A 22,191-nucleotide genomic window follows, 5' to 3' on the forward strand; every position below is an offset into this window, starting at 1 on the left:
CACTCCAATTCACTTCAACACATGTGGATTAAGATGATTACATGTGCATCCAAATAAGACCTTAATGGAAACACATGCTATGGCATGTTCCGAAAAAAGGTTGGTGGTAGGTTCTCTTACAAGGCTCATTATATTCAGACTTTACCAGAATATATTTTCCCCATTTCTCTCATTTCGTTTAAGTGTTTAATACATGGTTGTTTGTGGGATGCATTTTGTTCAACATTCTCTTGTAGCAGGCCATTGTTAAGGTAATGTGTTTTGAGTTAATTAAGTTGTAATCGTGAAGAGGTTAACCAAGAAGTAGCAATGCATGTGGTGGTGTCTTTGTATGGGTTGCTAGCTCTCATTTACACACTAAAATGACTCACATGTGCTCAAGCGTAGTGCGCATAGTTTACTAGCTAGGTCAATGTCAACCAAATAGGCTCAAAAAGGAAAGTCTATAATTTTTGCATAACTATAAGTGATATTCCTATAATCGTCCTTGCATATAATTTTTTAACTTAATTATTTGCTATAAAGCCATGTACAAATATTTCTAAAAATCATGATAGATATCAATATATCACGACAGTTTCTGTTGAATGTACCACCCACTCGACTTAAAAAAATAGTATTGCTATATGTCAACCGGTTGATTTCGTCGCCTCCGTCAACTGAATTTGTGGTCCCTGGATCCACGGTCAGACCATCTCCCTCGTCGGATCCGCATCATCGCCATGGCCACCGAGGAAGTCATGGCGGGTGGCAGCGGGAACAAGTTCACATGTCCTTGACGACGATGGGCTTGGGGGCAGCGGCAGGGGAGCAACTGTTGCTAGAGTAGGCACGTCCTCGCGACCGATAGTAGTGTCATTGCCTGGTCAGTGCTGGTAGCCTCCCTGTTGCTGCTAGTACCCACCGCCGTTGCTGCCCTGGTTGTGGTGGCCTCCATAGCCTTGGTAGGCGCCACCGTTGCCTAGGTTGGGGAAGGGAAGGGATAAGGTGGGGGTGGGTCCCACCACAAGTTGTGAATATTTTGTATTTTTTCTGAAAATTGTGAATAATTTGTGAACAATGTGATAATATTTGTGAACAATTTGACATATATTTCTCTGATATCCATAAAAATAATTCGGTTGATAGGAGGACCCAAAACAACTGAATGCCACATAGATAAATAAAAAAATTTATACTACCCACACATATAAAAATGTTCTTCTATAGTAACGCGTTGACACTCACCTATAGACTATAGTAATAAATGGAAAACAATTAAAGGTAGCTGATAGCGCCTTCTCCCCAGTACACCTTCACCATGCTCTGTTGCTTCACGGGCCTTTGGTGGTCTCGGCCATGACACCCTTGAAGCGCCCAACCAAATCCAGCAGGTTGCGGTGCGACGACCCGCCCTCCTTCATGGCCGCTTTGGCCTTGACCACCAGCACATGGGCCCACCGCCTCCTCCCCTATGCCTCCTCCCCCCCGCCCATCATGCTCCTCATGGCCTCCTCCACCATGTTCCGGCCAACCACGATCTCCTTCTCCTCCTTCTGGTACAATAGCGGCTCCGTGATGCCGACACTGACGCCGATGCCCAACACCTCCATGGCCATCTTCTGGTTTAGGAACTGGTCTATGAAGTGAGGTCACATCACCACCAGCAACCCTGTAGTGTTGGCCTCCATCGTGGAGTTCCACCCACAATGCGTCATGAACCCGCCCACCGCAGCGTGGGATAGGATCACCACCTACGGTGCCCACCCCCTAATGAGCAGGCCATGCCCCACGACGTGCGCCTCGAGCTCGTCTGGGAAGGCGCGCACCGTTCCATCGTACTCACCGGTGTCCCTAATCACCCAGATGAATGGGTGCCTCGACGCTTCCAACCTGAGGCCGAGCTCCATGGCTTGCTTTGCGTCCACCTGCGTGATGCTCCCGAAGCTAACGTACATGATGAAGTCAGGCTCCTTGTCGTCCAGCCACCGAAGGGACTCGTCGGTGTCGACGTCGGTGGTGTTCCCTCTCGCCGCCAACATTGTGGCACGTAGGTGGTGGTAGAGCGACACCGGCCTGATGGTCTAGATTTTCATCCGCTGGGCCACCGTGTAGCCGACGACATACTCTGGCTCCATCTCCTCGAAGGTGTTCATGATGACTCCATCGGCCTCGGTCCGTGCACGCTCGACGTAGTCTGCAAACTCCTCCCACCACAGGATTGGGATTCTCTAGAAGAAGCCCAAGGCCTGCGCCCTCATCACCACGAACCTCTTCTCTAGCCCCAGCACGATGACCGGCTCATTGTCATCGGTGACACCATCGTCCACGTTGAACCGCTCGACATTGTGCTAGCACAGTAGGTAGAAGGCGCACATGCTGAAGAAGCTAAGGCATGGGACCCCGAGGTTGGCCATGAGCACCGTGGTCCATGGGTGGCAGAAGTCTACCACGACGCATGTCGGGTATGGTGCATGCGAGTGGAGGTAGCTCTCGATCGGTGCACGGAGGAGCATGATGACGCTGTAGTAGCTCTGCATGTACTCTACCGGGACATTGTCCATGTTGTTGGTGACTTCGGGCAGGCCAGCCTCGGCGTAGTCGAGTGGGAACTCTATTAGATAATCTACTGCTTCCTTATGTGAACACACGGCAGGGGAAGGCGGCATTGAAAAAGGCTCCTTGTTGTGGTACTATAGTCGTTGCAGGGTCAGGCGCCGAACGGCTCACCTGTCGCACTGTAGCCACAGCAGGAGTAGGCGTCAGAGTCAGCCCTGCTGTCTCATCTAGTCACTATAGCAGCATGGTAGTTGTACCAGGACTAGATGGATAGAGTTGTATATATAGTTTGCCACTATAACTCAGTAAAAAGAGAGTTCAGATTTGTCATCTCCTATACAGAGCTTCGGCCAACGCTGGTGTCTCTGCTGTGTGTGTACGCTCTGTTCTCCCTCACTTCTTCTACCTCTAGCCATAGTGTGTGGTCGAACAACGTTAGTCGTGGTTGGCAAGACTGGTGAGTGGTCGACTCACCTGAGCCGGTGATCCTATGGGCCAACAATTGATATTGGAGCGTTTCAGAGCTGTACAAGCGCCGTCGCCAGACTAACCGCTAGCAATGACGGATGGTTTGGAGATGGGTGACAATAGTGGCACTGTTGTGGCTGCCCAGCTATGATAGGAGGTCGTTGTTCAAACGGTGCAGGAGGTCAACGGCACCAGTTGGCCGATGCTGACTCGCACCAACTATGGAAAGTGGTCGGTGACCATGAAGGCCAAGCTCAGAGCCCGACGGCTCTGGAATGCTATTGACAAGGGCACCAAAAATATAGAAGATGACATGTTAGCATTGGAGGCTATCCCCGCTGCTGTACCGACAGAGTATAGGGAGCCGTTGGGGGTGAAAAGCTCTGCTAAGGAGGCGTGGGAGGCTATTACAGCAATGCGCATCGGTTCCAACCGTGCAAAGAGGGCGACGGTCCAGCTTCTGAAGCAGGAGTACGCTAACCTCAAGTTCAAGGATGGTGAATCGGTGGAGGACTTTTTCCCTCCGCCTGCAGACACTCATCAGCAAGCTAAAGAGCCACGACGTCACCATCAATGAAGAGGCGACGGTCTCTAAGTACCTCCACTTCGTGCCGGCAAAGTACATCTAGATCGCTCTCTCCATAGAGACGATGCTAGACTTGTCCACCCTTACCATTGAGGATGTGATAGGCCATCTATGGGTGGTGGACGAGCGCCTAGAGTAGGCGACAACAACGAAGGACAGCGACAAACTGCTGCTAATAGAGGAGGAGTGGGCTGCTTGGAGGAACTCCGGGGTAGCCTCCTCCAGCCATGCTGACAATGGCAAGCGCCATGGCAAGGCTTCTTCAAAGAAGAAGAAGCAGGTTGACCCCAATGCCTGCCGGCGCTGCGGGAATACGGGCCATTGGGCACGGGAGTGCCCAAATCGCAAGCAGGAGAAGAAGGCTGAGGCTCATCTAACGCAAGCTAATGATGATGATGAAGCCACTATCCTGATGGTGATGTTCTATGCACTGCACAACATCGAGGCCGAGGAGAAGGGAGAGGTGACGACAGTGGAAGGACCGGGGATGGCCTTGAAAGCTATCAACCTCGACGAACCGTGTGCCCAAGTCCACCTCGAACGTGTGGGCGGTGAGCAGGAGCAGTGGTGGTATCTGGACTCTGGTGCCAGCAACCACATGATAGGCTCTAAGGCAGCCTTCTTCGAGCTCGATGATGATGTCACCGATATGGTGAAGTTCGGTGACGGCTCAATGGTTGCAATCCAAGGGGGCGACACCATCATCTTTAGGCGCCAGAACAATGAGCACCGTGTGCTAACAGATGTATATTACATCCCACAGCTGCGTTCAAGCATCATCAGTATTGGCTAGCTGAATGAGCGTGGTAGCGAGGTACTGATCTAGGACATAGTCCTTAGGATCAGAGACTGGGAGTAGTGACTTCTTACTAAGGTAAAGAGGTCCTAGGATCAGTTGTACCTGCTTGACTTGAAGGTGGAGCAGCCGGTGTGCCTGGCGGTAAGGAACACTAAGGAACCGTGGCTGTGGCATGCCCGGTTCAGACATCTCAGCTTTGACACACTTGGTTGGCTGGAGAAGATGGTCCAAGGGCTACCCCACATTGAGCACAGAGGTAAATTGTGTGATAGCTGCCTGGCTAGGAAGCAGTGGAGGCTGCCATTCCCAAAGGCGGCTAAGTATCGCGCGGCAGATGCTCTCGAGCTCGTCCATAGCATTCTCTGCGGGCCAATCACGCTAGCCACAAATGGTGGCCAACGGTACTTCCTTCTACTTATGGATGATTGCTGCCGCTACACATGGCTATAACTCCTAATGAGCAAGGATGAAGTGGCAGCAACGATCAAGAAGTTCAAGATGTGCGTGAAGGCCGAGAGCGATAAGAAGCTCTATGTGCCGAGAACTGATCGTGGTGGTGAATTCACTTTGGTGGAGTTCACTGCATACTGCGTGGATCAGGGTGTGGTGCGACATCACACCGCGCCGTACTCGCCATAGTAGAATGGTGTGGAGCGATGGAACCAGACGGTGGTCGTCATGGCTTGATCCATGATGAAGGCCAAGGGCATGCTGGCAAGGTTCTAGGGTGAGGCGGTGACCACGGTGGTGTTCATCCCCATCTGCGCTCCCACCAAGGCCCTAAAGGGCAAGATGCCGTTCGAGGCTTGGCATGGATGCAAGCTGAGTATGTCCTTCCTTCAGACATTCGGCTGCATCAGCCATGTCAGGAAGACAAAGTCGGTCCTGACCAAGATGGAGGATAGGAGCACACTGATGGTGTTCCTAGGCTACACAGAAGGTACCAAGGCGTACTGGCTCTATGACCCACATGGAGATAAGGTGCTTGTCTCACACGATGTCGTGTTCGATAAGAAGGTGACCTAGGATTAGAACAATTCGAGCATGAGGAAAGCTGGTGGCTTCACTAGCACCTTCATTGTTGAGCACTTGGTCATCCATGATGGTGGAGATGCTAGGGAAAAAGTGCTGAGCACTCCAGGAGGGGTGCCGAGCACTCCAGCGACAGAGCCGAGCATGCCAGGAGGGGTGCCGAGCACTCTAGGAGTGGAGCCGGGAGGTCCTACAGTGGTGGCGACCACTCTAGGACGGGTGCCAAACACTCCCATAGCGGAGCTGAGGAGTCTTGCATTGGTGTCGACCACTACAAGACGGGTGTCGAGCACTTTGGGAGGGGTGACAAACGGTCTAGGAGTAGTGCCAAGCACTGTATCTGGGGTGCCGAGCACTCCAGGTGTTGTGCCGATCACTCTGGTGGAACAGAGAACTCCATCAACACTGATCGATTTGGCCTCACCTCCAAGTGACATCACTGAGTTCATGGATGCCTTCCACAATGGTGAGGAGGTGTGGTTCTGCAGGCTAGACGACATCATCAGCGACACAAGGCCCTTAGGCCTAGCAGGTAGGCTGCTTAATAAGCTAGAGCTGCTGCTCGTCGGTGTAGAGGAACCACCCATGTTCATGCTGGCCGAGTGTGATGGAGATTGGCGACAGGCGATGCTGGAGGAGATGAAGGCGATCGAGGAAAATAAGACTTGGGAGCTCATCGATCCACCTCCAGGATGCCGTCCAATCAGCCTAAAGTGGGTGTACAAGGTCAAGCGGGACGAGCACGATGCCATTGTCAAGCACAAGGCGTGACTCATCGCCCGAGGCTTTGTCCAGCGTGAGGGCCCTCGAGATCGCTCAATCAAAAATGAGCCACCATCTTGCGCTTGAAGCTATCGATGTCCTCCGCACGCGCACCAGTGATGATCAAGTCGTCCACATACACACCGACGATGAGCTCCTCCTTCCCCCATCGCTACGAGTAGAGCGCGTGCTCGGTTGCGCACCTCGTGAACCCAAGCTCGCCCAGTGTGGCATCAAGCTTGGCATTCCATGCTCGTGGGGCCTGTCATAGCCCGTAGAGCACTTTGCGCAATCGGAGCACCCTGTGCTCCGCTCCCTTGATGGTGAAACCTAGAGGTTGTCTGACGAATACCGTCTCCGCCAGTTCGCCATTGAGGAAGGCCGGTTTTACGTCTAGATGATGGACGCTGTAACACCCTAGGTGTTAGACTTGCATAATTTAAATTGCATTGCATGAGCATGAGCATCGAGCATTCATATATAAGCTTTTACAATTGAAATATGTGATTGAAACATATGAAACATGCTTGTTATTTTATGTTTCCTTGTATATATGCATATGATCATGAGTGAATACATGTAAATGGTTGATGTGAGTCACTAAAACATCTTAGCTACACTTAGGATGACTAGTGGAACAATGTTCATGCAGGTCACCTTGCATGATCAAGTCCTTAAGTGATGCTATGTATGTTGATAGGAAAGCTTTATGTGTAACCAATGTATGAAATGGTTGTGTGACCCTAAGAATAGCTTAAATATGTTTGGAATGTCATTAGGAACAACTTTGGTATTCTTGGCTAGGGCTAATTTGGTCACTAGGTCATAGTTTAAGTGTATACCATCATTTGAATGTAGTAGGTTTGACCTAGTTTGAACTATGTCATAGAGACCTTGCATGGATGTGGTCACTAAAGCAAAGTTATAGAATTTGATGAGGGGAACAACTTTTATTTTAGGGTCATAGACTAGTTTAGCTCCTAACATGCTTGAAATTGGCTCACAAAAATCAGCTTTGCACTGTTTTCAACACTTAGAATTTTTGCTAAGTCATGCTTCACTGACAGATTGACAAGCTCAACTTTGGGTTGACTTTACTCGGGATTGGCTGAGAATTAGCACGTGATCCTTTAATAAGAATTATAGCTGGTACTTAGGGCTACAAGTTTTGTTCAGTTGGTTTGCACTAAGGAGCTACGGATTAAGAGTTTGATCACTGGCAAATCGCGTCGTTAGGCTCGGTTTCGGGGCTCTGATGGTGACCAACAGTGGCCGACCGGCGCCAGAGCATGAACGCCGCGTGGAGGAAATGAGGCCATGCGTCGCCGGCGTCCTACCCAGCGCGGCCACATCGGGCCAAAGCACACTACATCACGCCCCGCACTCGCCCACTCCCTCCCCGCGCTCTCATTTTGCTCTCTACCTCCTCCTCCTTTGTTTTCCTGCAGCAGCACAGCAGCTCAGCGCAGCGCAGCTCGCCGCTGTCGCCTTGCCGGGCCGCTGCTTGCACCGTATCGCTTCTCCACCACCGCAGCCACTCCACCGTGATCCCACTGTCTCACCGCGCTCGCATTGCTCGCTATCCGTGCACGGTAAGGCTTCCGTGCCGCGTTTGCCCTCACCGTTGCTTCGCCGATGTACTCCATCGTCGTGGCCACGTCGCCTCTAACAGCCATTCGTCGTAATAGTTGGTGCGATAGCTTCACCGTAGCTTGTAGATGCTTGGCCGAGCTTTAGATCGAGTCGTTGGGGTCACCTCCGGCGTATCGCCGTCGATCCACACCGCCGTGCTGCCATTGACACCGCCGTCGTCGTTAGCGCCGACAATAGGCCCAGCTTAGTAGCTTAATCGGTGCGGGAGGTCTTAGGGGTCACTCTGGTGTCGGTGCCATCGCCAGAGAGGGTCGCCGTCGGCGAACTCTGATTGTCCCACGCCGTGCTCTGTTTTGCCGTCACTGACGTGTGGGGTCGACTGACCCGAGGGCCCCAGCTGTCAGTGACTCGGTTGAGAAGGATAGTTCATTTGTTTTTAGATTTGATGCAAACTTTGAAAAATGATAAGTGGAGTTGTAGAGATCTAAATTTTGTGAACCAAATTTTGTAGTGTTCCTTAGGAAGTGTAGTATTTTATAAAAATATGATAGGTACAATTTCTGATGTTTCTATTAAGGATTAAAATGCATTTAAATAAATGCTTTTGGTATGTTTACAATTTTGTAAATTTGATATCTTGAGCTAGAAAACTCCTAAAATTGTGATTCCAATTTTGTGGGTTTTGTATTGACTTGCTCTAGCTAGAAAAAATAATAAGTTGCTGTAAACTTGATTTAAAAATGGTATTTATATTTATTTATTAATAAATGGCAATTTCTAAGGGAATTTGTAGGGATAAAAATATGTAATATATTGCTGTGCAAAATTTTGTACAGTGGTATGGCACTAATATGAAGCTAGGAAAAATATATAATCTGTTGCTTGACACTTTTCTATTGGGTTCACTATTTTCACTAATTTGACCCTTGCTGGCTTATCATTTTTGCATAGGAAGTTATACATGTGTAAATGGTATGAAATTTTCACAGTATCCTATTGTGAGCATTAGGAGTCCACTGTAATTTTATAAGAATTTATTATACACATTGAGTATATGTTTATTATCTAACCTAATTATCTAGTTAATTTGATAAAGACATTTAAATGAATAGTTTGGGATTGGACATTATGTTTTCTTGAGTTTATTTGATGTCCTTAAACTGTTGGTATGCTTGGCGAGGTTAAATTTGGAATGTTTATATGCAGTAAAAATATCGTTGCTTTATAATTCGGGTGAGAAGGGTTTTCAGACAGATTCTGTGGTTTGGTATGTTGCATAGTAAAAATGATGTTTGCTGTAAAAATGGTTAATAACAAAGTTATAGGTAACTTCTTCATATATCTTGTGTTAAAATTTCAGGACAATAGGCCAAAGGGTTTAAGAGTTATAGCTGTTTAAAGTTAGTATTCCAAAATACCTGCTCTCTGGAATTTCCAGAAAGCACCGGATTGATTGCCTATTTTGGTTAAGATAGAATGTGAATTAGCTTTTAATGATTAAATAAGAGTTGTAGACAATTTTATAAGATTTCTAGAAAGCCCAAGATCATAGCATTTGGATAAGCAGAACTTCAGTTATGAGTAAAACAAGTAGCTGCTGTTTTGTGGAGTAGTAAATAAATTGTTGAAGTGTTTGATTAAGTAATCAAGAAGAGATATGCACATACTCTGTAAAATGTGATGAACTTATTATTACTTTAACACCATGCTATTAAGAATACTTACAAGAATGCATTCATCATGGGTCATCATACTATACTTGTCAGCATATATGCATTCGCAATATCTTATGTCATATTCATGCATCTAGGATCGACAGAGGAGATAACGTTGCTGGAGTTCAATGAAGGAGAGGAAGGGGACCAGCAGAAGATTCCTCAAGCCGCAGCTCCCGAAGAAGAGGAGCAGACCCTAGAAGAGCTTCCATAGTGCCCTGACCACTGCCCCACTTCTTTTCTAAAAGGCAAGCCCCAGAGCATTCTAAGTCTCCCAATGTTTTACAAAATATTACTCGAGTCCTTTATGATTGATGCATTATGTTATAAGAGTTGATTGGAACCACTTGATGCATATAATTTCCTTATCTAGAAATACTCCTTTAACCCGGTGTAGGTCCAGGATCAAATATTTGCTTAGCCATGCTTAGACCGATAGAAGTCGGGTGATTTCCTGTCACCTACGAGATATAGGTGGATACCGAAGCATGGTTGGCTATATTTGCTATCGGTACAGAAAGTGACCAACTTGTAAATATTTGTAGTTTTGCTGTACGTTGTGATCGGAGGTGGCCTACCACTCAATGACACAGGATTTAGACTGGTTCAGGCAACGTGCCCTACGTCCATTGTGGGTCGGTCGGTGACTTTATTCCCGAGCCCAGGTTCTCGAAGTCTGTAGTGGGGTTACAAACAAGAAGGAGAAATGAGGGGTGTACGGTCGGTCCAGTCGGAAGGACTGAGATCGACAGGAGTTATGCTATGAACGAATTGTCCAACCCTAAACCTGAACTTGAAGAAGTCGACTTGGGTTAACTTTTTTGTGTTTGGAGGGAGCATATCCCCTTTTATAGAAGAAGGGGATGGCATTACAAGAGAGAGAGAGAGTACGGACGTTTGTAAGCCTTGTTGCCCACGCCAATGGGGATGGGACAATGGTGGGCACCCACAATACTATTGACATCACTACAGAATGTCAGGTACATGTGGGAGGTTGAGCTGCTTTCTTCAAGACTGGAGGACGTCGGTACCTGCAAAAATGCTGTCTCGCCGACTGGAGGCATGGCTTTACCACGTTCACCTGGTACGGTGAATTCTGGCGCCCATAATACTGTTGATGCCTAGAGGCACATGGGGGGTCTTACCGTACGGGTGTTTTGATCGGCGCCTGCAATACTATAGAGGTAAACGTTGCGCCTACAATACTATTTGTGGCAGGGCGGTTGTAAAGTACTGTTCTGCAGGGTATGGTCCCTGGTGCCGTGGTTTGACTTGCGAGCCCCGTCTTGCCTCCCTTTGTATGCCTCCTGGTTCTTTTCGAGCGGGCGTCCCCGGTCGGATGGCCCTAGTCGGTTCTAGCGCGCCAGTCGGAGGATAGCGATGGGCAGGGTTTTCTATGGACCCCGATCGGAGACATGGGGTCGGAGGCAGTTCTCAGTTCAGGCTTTCTGAGCGAAGGCCGTGCAAAGGCAGCCGGGGCTTGACGCTAGTGCTCCGATCGAAGAGGCCGTTTGGAGTTGGCCTGAGCCCGAGCTAGTGCTCCGATCGGAAAGATGGGCCGAAGGCAGCCAGGGCCTGAAGCAGGTGCTCTGGTCTGTTGAATTTAGATTTTTGGGTCAGTCTAGAGGAAAAGAAGGTCATCCTCCTGGGCCGAGCCCTGGCGTGGAAGCCGGTCCTCGAGGGACCCCGGGTTTATGAACCCGACAGGAGCCCCTGAGCCCCCGGCGATTCGGGCAGAATCGTCCGGGGGATTTTTGTCTTGCTGATGGGTGCACGTGAGCGCACCTACGGGTGTAGCCCCCGAGCCCCTGGGTGGTTTGTGCCGAACCGGCTGGGGGTGTTTTGCCAACGGGGGATATTTTTTAGTTTGAGACGGAATTTTGTAAAACCGCGGCGTCGTTGCGCGCCGTGGGATCGGGTGAGTCGAAGTCATGAATGGACCCTGGCGTCGGTGCGTGCCATGGGTGGAGCTAATTTGGTTCGGTTGTGTCAGAGCTCACTGATCTTTTGGCGTCGATGCGTGCCGTGGGATCGGGTGAGGCGGAGTCATGATCGGACCCAGGCGTTGGTGCTCGCCGTGGATCGAGAGAGTTAGTTTTAGTTAGTGAAGCCATTTGAAGCTGTTACACGAGTTTAGGAGTTGCGGTCCTAGTTGCAGTAGCCAGATGTCGCCGATCCTATCGACGCAAGTTAAGGAGTCGTGGTCCCAAGCGGTAGCCGGATGTCGCCTATCCTGTCGACGCGAGTTAAGGAGTTGCGGTCCCAAGCGATAGCCGGATGTCACCTATCCCGTCGACGCGAGTTAAGGAGTCACGGTCCCAAGCCATAGCCGGATGTCGCCTATCCTATCGACGCGAGTTAAGGAGTCGCGATCCAAAACCGTAGCTGGATGTCGCCTATCCCGTCGACGCGAATTCAGAGTCGCGGTCCCATGGCGTTTTAACCCCCGAGCCTTGTCGGGCCTTCGTGGGGGCTGTGAGTCATTTTTGCGCTACCCCATCTAGTTCCTCACAACCAGAGGGGCTGAGTTTCGTTGCCTATCCCGATCAGTCGGGCTCGAAGACTAGCTCGGTGAGCTCGCTAACGGGTGTGATCGAGTGGAATCCGGGTCCGTCGTTCATGATGGGGTCAGCATAGCCCTCTTGTGGGATTCCACTACTCCTTTTCCTTCAGCCTAGCAGATGCCTAGGTCGTTCCATAGACTGACCCGGGTGGCCTGACGGCCTCTCCCTCGATGGAGATTCTGTGGGCTTGAGAGGTTCAGGATCGAACGAGAAGGTTGAGATGACCCAGTTTGCCAGACTGGGCGAAGGCCGCATGGTGCTCATCTACGGTTTTCTCCCCTGGCTCTGTTTGGTTGCTCATGTCGAATGAGGCAAGCCACCGCTTCATGGCGCAACACGGAGCGTTTTGGTGCATTTCGCTGCATGTGCGATGCTTAGTTCCCAAGCCCCCGGGCGGTTCATGCCCTAACCGTCCGGGGGGGTCAGGCGTATGAGATGAATGCGCGTATGGATGTATGAATGATTTAAATTGAAATAGAGGGACTTTGATAGTGTTTTACCTTGAGGACAGGAGCGACAGGGTTCGTCGGGCTCTAGTCAGAAACGTCCGTCCTGGACCTGCGCTTGTCAATCGTGGGTTAGCCCTCGCGTGAACAGTTTCGTATTAATGAACACGTGCTCACCTTGATGACCTGAGAGACAGGGTTCGGAGAGCTTTAGTCGGAAATGTCCGACCGGGACCCGTGCTCGTCATTCGAGACGGAGTCGGCATGGCCCGCATGGGGCGCCCCTTCGCTTCCTACCTGTATCTTAGGTGCTTATCCTGAGTGAATCGATCAACTCAGGAGGCCGGTTGGTCTCTTGGCGGAGATTTCGTGTTGAGCCGAATGTCGTGCCATCGGGGGGTGAGCAGCCTGTGCTCTCGTCAGTGCACCGATAGCAGACGCCGCTGGGTCGGTTTTGTAGCTCATAAGATATAAGCAGTTTAGTGAACGTAAAAAGTTTAAGTTTGTGGGGGAACCCCCATGTAAATGTTCATGTGTGTTTTAATGACTGCAATGCTATTTTGTTTTATGTGATGGAGTCACTCCGTTCGGGGAAGCTTGTTCCCTTTCGTTCCTTAGTTTTCCCTTAACATAATTTTGTTTTAAATTTCTTTCTATCTCGTACCTGCCCGTTTGTTTCGTAGGTCGTAACCTTGCGAGCCCGGAGCGTGGCCCGCGAGGCTCGGCCGGTCGTAACCATAGGAAAAGGTGGGGTGCGATCAGTTGGAATGTTTAAAGCAAAGCTACGTAAGGTAAAATAAAGGAATGAACTACCCCTTCATTAGGGTAGGAAGGAATTTCTCCATACAATAGTAAACAAAACAAAGAGGTAGTAGTGCCCCCTAGTGGAGCCCCCGTGCGTCCCGAGCCAAAAAAGTGTTCGAGTTGGGGTACTATTACAGGAGCGTATGTTAAGTAAATAATGGTAAGATTGAACTTAGGGGAAAAGAAAGAACGACATAGTTGTTCCAAGGTGCTAGGTGAGAGTGTCGTCATCATTATCCTTCAGTCAGTAGGCGTCTGGTCGAATCACTTCATCCTTCAGTCGTCTAGATCCTTGTCCGCTGCGCCCCCTTTTTCGGTCGCTGTCTCCTTGCCTTTTTCTTCCTTTGGCCTGCCAGCCTACCTCAGCAGGCGCCTGAGGAGCTGGCAGTCCTTATAGAGGTGGTTGATGGGGTAGGCGTGGTTGGTGCATGGACCGTCCATGAGTTTGTTGAAATGGTCAGGCAGTCCCTGTTGGGGTTGCTCGGCCGTGCGATTGGCCGCGGCGACCAGCGCAGAGCTGTCCGACCGGCGTCGATCTTTTTTTTGTTTTTCTCACCCTTCTGCATGGAGGGGCCTTCGTCCCGGTCCGTGCACTTGGCTTTGAGCTTGTCCTGGCCTCCGCTAAAGACCGCTCTAACCGCCTCCTCGCCAGAGGCGTGGTTGGTGGCGACGTCTAGCAGGTCATGGGTGGTATGGGGTTTCAAGCAGCCAAGCTTGTGGATCAGGGACTCGCAGTTCAACCCAGAGAGGAACACGCTAATGATGTCTACGTCGATGACATCAGGGAGGGAGTTGCATCATTGGGAGAACCTTCGGATGTAATCCCACAGGGACTCATTGGGCTCCTGCTGGCAGCTCTTGAGGTCCTAGGAGTTTCTTGGGTGGACGTAGGTCCCCAGGAAATTCCCGACGAAGACCCTCTTGAGGTCCGTCTAGTCGCGGATGCTGTCATGCGGGAGGAATTCGAGCCATGTCCGAACATGCTCCCCCATGCAAATGGGAAGGTATTGAATGATGAAATAGTCATCATCGACGCCTCCGACCCAATAGGCGAGCCAGAAATCTTCAAGCCAAATGCCTGGGTTGGTCTCCCCGGTGTATTTGGTGATGTTGGTGGGCGGCCGGAACCGCTGCGGGAACGGTTCTCTCCGGATGCGCTGGCTGAAGGCCCGTGGCCCCAGGCCCTCAGGGCTGGGGCTCCGGTCGTTCGGCCGGCGACCATGCCTAGGGTGCATTTCACCGCTTCCCTCGATGGTTTGGCCGGGGTGCATGTCGCCTACTATCGTATGGTGGACATTGTTATCGTGTCGGGCCCGATGCCGGTTGCCGATGATGCTGCGAGCATCCCGGTGCGGATCGGGCCGCTCGTGTATGGGCGATTGGCGTGAAGCATGCGCCAGGTCCGACCATGGCATGACTGCTGCACTGCAAGCCGGGCCTGACGGCTGTGGCGGCGAGCGAATGGAGCGATCCGTCTGGCGCATCCTCATTCCCCTAGTGGGGAGAGAGGGCGCGGGTCAAAGTCACGATGCGGAGCTTTCCACCTGTTGGATGGCGACGGCTTCTACTAGAACCCGAAGGTTCTGGTAGACTACCCGCTCCTAGGGGTTGGCGGGCTCGGGAACGCCGTGCAGAAGCACTGCCGCAGCGGCGATGTTCTGGCTTGCCTAGGCAAATTGTGGGAGATCGTTCCCCTCATTCATGATGTCGTGTTGGACCTGACGAGCGTGACCCCAGGTGCTGCCCGTCGGGCCATGCGCATGGGGCGCAATGGGCTGTACCGACGGCGCAGGCGCTGGCGGTGGCCAGTTCTGCCGTCGGTGTCGTAATTCCTCGGTGTGTACTTGCATAAACGCAAGGGCCCCGTACGTGGGTCTAGAGGGGTGTGAGTTTGCTCAGACGCCGCAACCATCGGTGGCTTTTGACGATGAAGGGGCACCACATCGCCGATGCTGGAACCGTCGCTCTCGCCCTCGCCATCCGGGAGTTTGTGGGAAACGGTAGGAACGTAGCCTGCCATTCCCATGAACTCGGACGTGAGGGGGGATGGTGCCAGCATCCTTCGGAGCCCCCGAGCGTATGCCTCTACGGAGGACGCAAGGCCATAGGGGAACCGATCGTACGGTGTTTGTGGTGTGAGCGGTACATTTCCTCTGGGTGACTGGTGAGAGATAGCAAATAAAGAGTGAGTAGCACGCATATTACTTATAGTGGGGTTTGAGCAGAGAGTTTGCTCGGAATGAAGCGCAGATGCCGCGCCATCGAAGTCGTGTGTCCTGGAGTTGATGGAGGATGTTCATTCGACGGGTGCTGGGTCGCGAGCCTCCTCGTGGAGGTGGAGTACGCCAAGCCGATCGGCGACGAAGTCCAGGCTCCCGAAGCAGAAGGCCTGGAATGGCTCAAAGACGGGTGGAACCCGCATCCCGGCGGGCTAGACTACGGGGAACTCCAGCGAGCCGAAACGAATCGTATCGTCGGAGCCCACCGCGGCGGGAGTGGCGGAAAAATGGGTCATCCGATGACCAAAAGGTGTTGAACGTACAACGTCTTCCCCACGGACGGCGCCAACTGTCGGTACAGAAAGTGACCAACTAGTAAATATTTGTAGTTTTGCTGTACGTTGTGATCGGAGGTGGCCTAGCACTCAATGACACGGGATTTAGACTGGTTCAGGCAATGTGCCCTATGTCCAGTGTGGGTTGGTCGGTGACTTTATTCCTGAGCCCAGGTGCTCGAAGTCTGTAGTGGGGTTACAAACGAGAAGGAGAAATGAGGGGTGTACGGTCGGTCCAGTCGGAAGGGCCGAGATCGATAGGAGTTATGCTATGAACGAAGTGTCCAACCCTAAACCTGAACTTGAAGAAGTCGACTTGGGTTAACGTTTTTGTGTTTGGAGGGAGCATATCCCCTTTTATAGAAGAAGGGGATGGCTTTACAAGAGAGAGAGAGAGAGAGTACAGACGTTTGTAAGCCTTGTTGCCCACGCCGATGGGGATGTGATAATGGTAGGCGCCCGCAATACTGTTGACGTCACTACAGAATGTCAGGTACATGTGGGAGGTTGAGCTGCTTTCTTCAAGACTGGAGGACATCGGTACCTGCAAAAATGCTGTCTCGCCGACTGGAGGCATGGCTTTACCACGTTCACCTGGTACGGTGAATTCTGGCGCCCACAATACTGTTGATGCCTAGAGGCACATGGGGGTCTTACCGTACGGGTGTTTTGACCGGCGCCTGCAATACTGTAGAGGTAAACGTTGCAGCTACAATGCTGTTTGTGGCAGGGCGGTTGTAAAGTACTGTTCCACAGGGTATGGTCCCTGGTGCCGTGGTTTGACTTGCGAGCCCCGTCTTGCCTTCCTTTGTACGTCTCCTGATTCTTTCCGAGCGGGCATCCCCGGTCAGATGGCCCCAGTCGGTTCTGGCGCACCAGTCAGAGGATAGCAATGGGCAGGGTTTTCTATGAACCCCGATCGGAGACACGGGGTCGGAGTCGGAGGCGGTTCTCAGTTCAGGCTTTCCAAGCGGAGGCCGTGCGAAGGCATTCGGGGCCTGACGCTAGCTCTCCGATCGGAGAGGCCGTTTAGAGTTGGCCTGAGCCCGAGCTAGTGCTCCGGTCGGAAAGATGGGCCTAAGGCGGCCAGGGCCTGAAGCGAGTGCTCCGGTCTGTTGAATTTAGATTTTTGGGTCGGTCTAGAGGAAAAGAAGGTCGTCCTCCTGGGGCGAGCCCTGGCGTGGAAGCAGGTCCTCGAGGGACCCCGGGTTTATGAACCTGACATTTGCTATCGTGGAAAAGAACCATGAGGTAATGTAAATCAAGGTCGGGCGGAGTCTATGCGTAGGTTGACTCATGTGATTCTGTCTGTGCCGATTAAGGACCGTACCGTTGTTGGCACTTTTGGCAAGATTGAACGCATGCCTATCACTTAGCTAGCCGGATAACTCGCTCTGACAACGAAGCCGAGTAGCTCAACTCAGGCTAGGCCCCGCTCTATAAGAGTGCGTACTCTGGATGGTAGTAAGAATGTGCGGGGAAGCCAGCCATGAGCCCAAGGGCAGGATAGGCCTGAACGTCCTGGCAGTTGGTTGTCCCTGATTGTGTGACGCTGGGCGAACCCGCGACATGTGTACTTGAGTTGTACCAAAGGTGACCTAAGGTGACCGTTGATCTGGTCTGCCTGGGTTTGTGTTAGGAATAAATTCACAGCTGGTTGAAATCGATTTGAATCGCCGTGTCTCCCGGATAGTGAGGAACTTGGCTAGCACCAACATCGTAGTAATTATATTATGGAATATGATGGTTCGGATAAACGCCTCATCTGCCGCACTGTAGCCACAGCAGGAGCAGACGTCAGAGTCAGCCTTGCTGTCTGATCTAGTCCCTGTAGCAGCATGACAGCTGTACCTGGACTAGATAGATAGAGTTGTATATATAGCTTGTCAGTGCAGCTCAGTAAACAGATAGTTCAGATTTACCATCTCCTATACAGGCTTCGGCCAACACTGGTGTCTGTGCTGTGTGTATGCTCTGTTCTCCCTCACTTCGTCTACCTTTAGCCATAGTGTGTGGTCAGACAACATTAGTCATGGTCAGCAAAACTGATGAGTGGTCGACTCACCTGAGCCGATGATCCTATAGGCCAACAAACTCGACGAGCCGGACTCGATGCTCGAGCGTGCCCGCGCAGGCGTGGTAGGGGTCCCAACGATGGTGAAGACCGCACCTTGCGTGGAGAGCAGCAGCGCGGTGTCGACGGCCGGGATGAGGTGGCCCTGAGCCATCAGCGGGACGATCACGAAGTGCGCCGCCTGGGTTCGTCTTCCGCCGGTGTCGTCTGCGTCTCCCCGGCCGTTGGTTGCCGCTTGTCCTTGGCTACCCATCCTGATTTCTGCCGATCGTCGTGGCCGACCGAATAGGGGTTGGGGCAGTGATCAGTGTGTGTGTGTGTGTTCTAGTTTGCTGCGCGTGGCATCTATAAAAGACCGCATACGTGAGTCGACTTGGAGCTTTGTTTGCGTCGTTAACCCAGCCGGCAAGGCTGGCCGGTCGGCATCTATGTCCTCATCAGTCACTCCTCAGGACTGACGTTAATTTGCGGGCGCCAGGATGACAATATGACACTTGTCTGAATTGTGAGACTGTAATGTTTGTATACTCCATCTCGCGGTAGCATGGTCTTGAACAGTACGAAACGAGTTGCCGAGTCAGAGGCCCACAAATGTTGGGTTTCTAACGAAATCCAACGTCAACTAGCGCTAATACTGACCAGGAGTACTAAACGGCGAACGATCACTCGATTTGAACCTGGCGAATAAATTTCGGACAAGCGCTGCATGCGGCTGCATGTGCCCACTCTACTCCGCGCTCGTGTTATTTTCAATTGTTGAGCTCGTGGCTGATGCAAGAACAAAAAACGTTTATTTCAAATTGCTATAATTTTTGAACGGTGTATTCGTTTTTAATTCCGTCTGTACTGGTGTGTTCTACGCAACGAGACAAACAAAACTAGACTCCACTTACATATGGTTCGAATTTTAGTACCAATTTATATGTAATTGTAACATATAATTTATAACCTATAACTTATATCATATAACTTATGCAAAAAAACATAGAAACACAAGAGTTATGAAACACAACTTATTTATAAAAAGTTATTAAAAACAAAGAAAGGAATTGATTTATAACTTATGCTAAAACTTAAAAACACAAAAGTTGTTAATACACAAAGAAACAAATTAGCTTATAACTTATACCAAAACTTAGAAACACAAAAGTTATAAAACATAACTTATGTATAAAAGTTATCAAACATAATTTGTGTACATAAATTATTCTATATAACTTTTGTACATAAGTTATTATGATAAGTTATTTTATACAACTTGTGTACATAAGTTATACATTATTCTATATAATTTATGTACATAAGTTATTTTATATAACTTGCCAGCGCTGCTAAAAAGAAATTAAAAATATATATAAAAGAAGAAAAAAATAAAAAAGAATACTAAAAAATCCGGATGGGAATATTGAAGTACAAAAATTCAGACACCTATGTGTTACTCACGGAGACTGAGACAAAAATTCGATTGCACCAATATGTTCGCTGGATTCCTGTGGTAGAGAAAAACAAAAAAACATCCCCGGACATAGTCCGCGTACGACATCCGCAGACGAGCTGGACCCACCGTTCGCTATCCGCATCCGCAGGCCGTGTAACGAGCTGAACCCACCGTTCGCTCTATTGAAAACAAGTGAGCGCGCTAAAATGGAATCGGGAGTAGGATACTCCCTCCGTCCCAGAATAATCGTGGTTCTGGGATTTAAATTATGTCCCCATAAAAAATGTCATTATAGACTACGGCCTTACGACCCATTAGCCTGGTATCATGGAGCCCTATCCCTTTCAACCCATTTTTTCTTCTTAAAATCTATGACCCCCTTCCTTAGCTGTCGTAGCGTCGCCTCGCCAGCTCATGCCTTCGCCACCGCCCCTCCAGGCCTCCACTGTTCGTTGCCTCCTCTGTGACAAAATCGCCTAATTTATACAAGATTAAGTACGACTGCCCCCGCTAATACGTTGGCACACACATACTTTCACTTATATAAATCCGGTAGTCCGTGGAATATCACGAAAGACCTCGGTAAATCCACATCGCAACCAAGATCGTAATAGATTAAACAAGTACACATCACATACATAGAGTTTGCAACGAAAATAAAATTACAATTGAGTTCATAAATAAATAATACAATACCGAGTTCAAATCTGATTAGTGAAGACAACATAGCTTTGAAATAATTATAATAACATAAGTTGAAATAGATTGCTAGCTCAAATGACATCAACAAAAGCATGTAGACGCCGTCGAGCCCACCGGCACTTAGCCACCATCTTCAGCAGGCTGAGAACTTCACCTACAACATGGTGGGATAAACCTGAGTACTCGAATGTACTCAGCTAGACTTACCTGATAGGAGAGAAACAAAAAGACTCTGAAGGATATGCTAGGCTTATTTGGTGGAGTTGGTTGGATATCATAACTTTATAACTATCATAAGTCCTTACTTTGAATATTTTATTCAATATTTTAGCATCAAGTTTAGTGAAGCTATTTAAGGCTAAGTTTGCACCTATTCTATAGAAATAACTTGGTTAATAATCATCATAATAGCAACCATATCCGGTTTATCATATAATCACCATAACCATCATGTTTCACCAAGTGTTACTATGAATGCTGGACAATGACCAAGTTTCTCGCTATTCGGAAGAGACGATGATTTGAATCGATTGCAACCAGTTGGGCAAAAATCTATAACACAAACTCAGGCTCACCAACCACGGTAGCCTTAGGTCACCTTTGATACAATTTAGGATACCGTGGGTTTAAGATGAGCCACACACTTAGGGGGCAACCAGATGCCAGGTAGATTAGGCCAAGCCTGCCCATGGTTAATCTCTGTCTCACCGCACATCCTTACTTCCTCTAGTGTGCGCGTCATACATCACAAATTTCTAGCCCGAATTGAGCTACTTGGCTTCGCGGTCGGAACGACTTATCCAGCCAGCTATGTGAAAGGCTGTATTCAATCTCGACCAAGGTTCAACAATGGTACGGTCCTTAAATGACACAGACGGAATCAACATAGCCAAACCTATCACCATTTGCATATAAGATCCCGTCCGGTCTCCATTTATATAATTATCACATGGTTATTTTTCACGATAGCAAATATAGCCGATTGTGACAAGTATCCACCTATATCTCACATGTGACAAGAAATCACCCCGACTTCTACGATTTTTTTTAATTTTAACCCTTTTTTGAATATAATTTTAAATTTAACACTGTCGGTTTTTTTAAAACTAACACTTTTGGCCGCGCCTATTGCTCTGGCGCGGCCAAATGCCTGTGCCGCGCCATGCATGGTGGCGCAGTAGAGGGCTGACGTGGCGTGGGTCGGCCTGGGGGACTGATGATGTGGTAGGTCCTGCTGCGCCACCGACCTTGGCGCGGCAGTGCCGCGCCCTGTTGCGTGGCGTGGTTGGACCAAATATACCGTACGAGCAGCCACACCACCTGGCCGCTGCGCCTGCTGCCCGCCCGGGCTACCTAGATGGTTGAATCGAAATGCGTCGCGCCCGTATTTTGTTGAGTTTTTTTCACGGCTGGACCAAATATACCGCACGAGCAGCCACACCACCTAGCCGCTGCGCCTGCCGCCCGCCCGGGCTACCTGGATGGTTGAATCGAAACGCGTCGCGCCCGTATTTTGTTGAGTTTTTTTCACGGCCGAATAGGGAATTTGATAAGCCAATGATTAGTTTTTCGTCTTTCATAATATGGTTATGCACCATTTTAACTAATCAATTACGAAAAATTGCCACCGGCGTCCAGATACGCCGGGACTCCCATTTTCCGAACGCAGGGTACTTAATCTCGCTGGCAGTGCTGCTGCGACTCAAAGAAACGAATAAGAAGCAAGTTGACAAGCTACCACATAACATATTCATTGTTTTGACATAAGTTTGAGATAACATAACCAAATAACCCCGCAAGTTTCGGATGCCAATATTCGTTTGACCTAACAAACTAAGACCCAGGAGTGTAAGGATCCCTCGGACGCCTCTGTCTCTTCGGATTTGTTGGCAACACATTGGGAGTGTAGCCAACATCGGTATGGTCGCGTCGACGGTGCGTACGGCTCGTACCCTGCAGGTATATGATACACACGATTACTTATAATTCTTTATGATTGTTAGTTCATGGAGCCTATGTATTTAAATAAACTATCTTTTATAGTACCTGTGAGGCTCCTTGGGTACCAAGCGGGGCACCACCTAGCTGAGACATGCTGATCTCGTGCTGCGGCCAA

The 22,191-nt window shown here is 49.8% G+C and overlaps 1 pseudogene; it reads right to left on the reverse strand.

The window, feature by feature from the left end:
* Positions 1-1,313: 1,313 nt before the first annotated feature.
* On the reverse strand, positions 1,314-18,188 carry LOC136525796 (UDP-glycosyltransferase 73E1-like; annotated as a pseudogene).
* Positions 18,189-22,191: the final 4,003 nt, after the last annotated feature.

This window comes from Miscanthus floridulus, chromosome 19 (genome assembly GCF_019320115.1).
Source record: "Miscanthus floridulus cultivar M001 chromosome 19, ASM1932011v1, whole genome shotgun sequence".
Taxonomy (NCBI): domain Eukaryota; kingdom Viridiplantae; phylum Streptophyta; class Magnoliopsida; order Poales; family Poaceae; genus Miscanthus; species Miscanthus floridulus.